The following is a 3,649-nucleotide window of genomic DNA, read 5'->3' as shown; positions in this document are numbered from 1 at the left end:
AGCTGGTGGATTCAAACCACATGCCTTTGGGATTTCAGTGCAACTAGCTTCTTGCCACGAGGCCACCAGAACTCCATAGGCAGACAGTTTGTCAAGATCAAAGATCAACTCTTCAATGAAAAAGTAACTTACAAATGAAGGGAGAAGGAAGACTAGCACGAAAGCTGCAGCAGTGAACTGAAATCAGTGGGATCAGTAAGAGCTGTAAACTACATATGTATGTGAGAGTTTATGTTTATATTGTTTGTATTATAAATACATGTCTGCACACAAAACATTTATACAGATAGAATTATAACTGAAGACTCGGTGGTATATAACAGTAACAATTTAGAGTGGCAGGGATGGGTAGGCTGTAGTGGACAGATACCTGTATTTGAGGGAACCACAATCACAAATCTCAGCACCCCAGAACAGAAATGAGCACCCAGGACAAGGGCTGTGATGCTGGCCCAGCCAGCCAAGGGCACCAAGTCATCCTGGATTTCCAGGTGGATGAGGTGGGCCATTTTCTACTAAGTTGGCTGGTGGCTGACACAGCAGCTTGGCACAGTGGCTGCAGGGCTGGGCTCAGAGGAAGAGAAGGCACCACACTGACGGCAGCAGTGATTGTGGTGGGCCAGCTCTTGGCACTCGCCTATCTGGGTGGCAGAGGCTGCCATGGTGTTTGGCTCCCCTGGCCAGGCCTACAGTGTGGTTTGGGGCATCTTTCCTAGAAGCTTAGCCTCAAGTCTTTTCTATAGTGCCCTCCTCATGATTCTGTGTGATAGCTGACATCCTTTCATCTACCCCCTTTCTGGTTCCTCTAGCCAGTGTTTCCACTCAAGTCTGTGGATCTTCAGAAGTTAAAACCAAGTAGACCAAATGAGACTCAAGCGGGGCCCGCTGGGGGCAGTTGAGAGGGAAAACGCCACTGCTGTATGAGTCTCTGGAAGCCAGCTTGCTCTCCCTGGCTACACAGAGCACTGATTGCCATCAACGGCTCTTCCCACGAATGGGATGAGAATGAGCCCTCGGCAAGAGCATGCGTGACAGAGCGCAAAGCAGAGAAACCAAAAGATCCTGACTCTTTGACGGCAGCTCCAAGGGGCTGGCTTGCCTCCAGACCCACAGGATTCTGGATCTCTTGTCCCCTGAGCTCATGCATGTGGTCAACCCAAGTGATGCTGGGGTTCCTTGTGGCCCTAATTTTAACACTGGTACAGGGAGGAAGGAAGCAATTTATGGGCCACAAATCTGCCTCCTCCCTAATAACTATGTCAGAAGCCGGCCGGAAATGCTGCGCAACTCTTTCAACCTCCCTCTCTCCTCCTGTAGCACTCCACTTCAGGTAAGTCCTCTGACTGTAGTTCCTATTGTTGCTGTTGTTAGGTGCCCTTGAGTTGACTACGTCTCATAGAGGAGAACAGCAGACCTAAACCCTGCTCTTATCCTGTACTATTGTGCTCAAGCCTATTGTTGTAAACACTGTTTCAATCCATCTTGTTGAGGGTCTTCTCTTTTGCTAATCTTTTTTGTTCTACTTTCCCTAATATATCATTTTCCAAGGACTGACCCCTCCTGATAACAAACTCAAAAGTCTGTGAGATGAAATTTTGCATCCTTGCCTCTAAGGAGCACAATGGTTATATTTCATCCGAGACAGAATTGCTTTTAGCTATCCACTATATAGTCATATTCTTCCCAACACTGTCATTCAAAGGCATACAGCCTTCTTTGATGTTCCTTAGTCATTGCCCAACTTTCAAATGCATGGAAAGCAACTGAAAATATCATGCCTTGGATCAGGTGTTCCCTAGTCCTTAAATTGGCATCCCTGCTCTCCAACACGTTGAAGAGGTTGCTAGCTACCATCAATCTGCCCTGACTCCTGGCAACCTCAAGCACAATAGAAGGGGAGGGGGAAATGCTGCCTAATTCTGCACCACTTCGATGATTGTATAAAGATTGCACTGCTGAGCAATCCATTGGCTGTTTTGGGGAAGGAGTTAGCCAGACCGTTCTTCCTAGTCCGTTTCAGTCTGAAAAGCTGTGCTGGAAACTGGTCAGCATCATAGCAGCACACAAGGCTCTATTGAGACAGGCAATGGCTGTTCCCGATGCACACTGGACATGCTTCCTGCCCCATGTAGGTCCTTGTTGGCTATTTTCAAGTCAGTCGTCAATTCATCAGAACGCCTGGGTATGACCTGCCTCTGTTCCAATCATCTGATCCAGTGCATAGTAAACATGATCCTACACAGATCCAAACACTTCACTTCAGAAAACACTTCCTCTTTAGTTAGCCCTGTTACTTGCCCAGCTCACATATCTGGTAAGTGGTCAAATTGAAGGTCTGCTGACAAATCTCAGACTTTTAACCCCTAAACACCTACCAGTTAGTCAAATTATGTTATATTTTCTGGCCTAGAGTCTGAACAACAAAAGGCTCAAATCGCACTATGTGTTGCATGTCAATAAAGAAGTTTCATAAGCATCACGGAGAAATGGCATTCATGAGGCTGCCTTCATGGTGAGGGGGCATCTGAAGGGCTCTGGGTGGCAAAATCAGCTTGTGCTTATCTACTGCCAGTTGGCGGTGTATTATGTAGAGAGTCACACTGCTGACCCAAAGGCCACTCTTCTCCTGTGGTTCGAATCCACCAATAGCTCTGAGGGAAGAAAGATGGGCAATCTTCTCCTGTGTAAGTTATAGCCTTGGAAACACAATGGAAGGTTAACTATGAGTTGCTTTCAGCTCAATGACAATGAGTTTTGAGACCAACTAACCTTAAGGTTGTCAATTTGAAGCCATTGAGTAGCACCATCAAACAAGGCTTGACAGTTGTCTTTTTACTCTGCAACACATGGGTCTCCATGAATCACAGTTGACTCCGTTGGTTGTTAGTTTTTGGTTTTGAGATGTCTTTTTTTCTCAGTAGTCACCTGAGCTGCCCACCAATCCTTTCTGAGTCTCCTCTTAGAGAGAACACGTGAGACTACACTTCCTGCCCTATTTTGTGGGGTCATGTGACTTGTCTTAGCAAAAAAATGTAAACAGAGGGAGTGAGTCACTTCTAAGGGGCAGCATTTAATGCCAGAGTGTGACCCAAAGCTGTAGGTCTCCTGGGCATGCTGAGAAACAGTGTTTACTCATGGTGGCTGTTGAGTCCAGCAGAGCAAAACAAAGAGCCCTTCTTATTTTAAACCACTGAGGTTCAAGGAGAATGATGGGATTGTCCTAGCATGTACTAACACATGCTGATAGCTGCATATGGTATGATCGTGTGCTCAGTTTGCATGTAAGAAGCACTTCCGCTCTTCCCTGTGTTTCAACCCCTCGTGTACAAAGGATCCTAGTTCTGCAGTTTTCTGAAACTTTCCAAGGATTCCGATCTTTTGGAAAACCCCTTGTCTCCTTTCCCCTAACCCCTGCTACCCATCCAACCACCATCACTTTCACGGTTGTTGTTTGGCACCTTCAAGTTGATTCTCATAGTGACCCTACCTATCCAAAACAGAACAAAATACTGCCAGGTCCTGTACCATTTTCCTAATAGTTGCTATGTTTGAGCCCATTGTCATGGTTACTATGTTGATCCATCTCCTTGAAGATATTTTTTCCTTTCCTTTTCCTTGTCTTGTTCCTTCCCTCCCTTCCCCTCCCCTC

At 46.2% G+C, this 3,649-nt stretch overlaps 1 pseudogene; it reads left to right on the top strand.

The window, feature by feature from the left end:
• The window catches only part of LOC102863692, a 189,472-nt pseudogene that overhangs the window by 85,827 nt on the left and 99,996 nt on the right, over positions 1–3,649 (top strand).

Source organism: Elephantulus edwardii, unplaced genomic scaffold, assembly GCF_000299155.1.
Source record: "Elephantulus edwardii isolate Elephantulus edwardi_28Jun2011 unplaced genomic scaffold, EleEdw1.0 scaffold00145, whole genome shotgun sequence".
In the NCBI taxonomy this organism is placed as follows: Eukaryota; Metazoa; Chordata; class Mammalia; order Macroscelidea; family Macroscelididae; genus Elephantulus; species Elephantulus edwardii.
The sequence above is the reverse complement of the archived record's forward strand: the minus strand, read 5'-3'. Positions and strand labels throughout refer to the sequence as shown.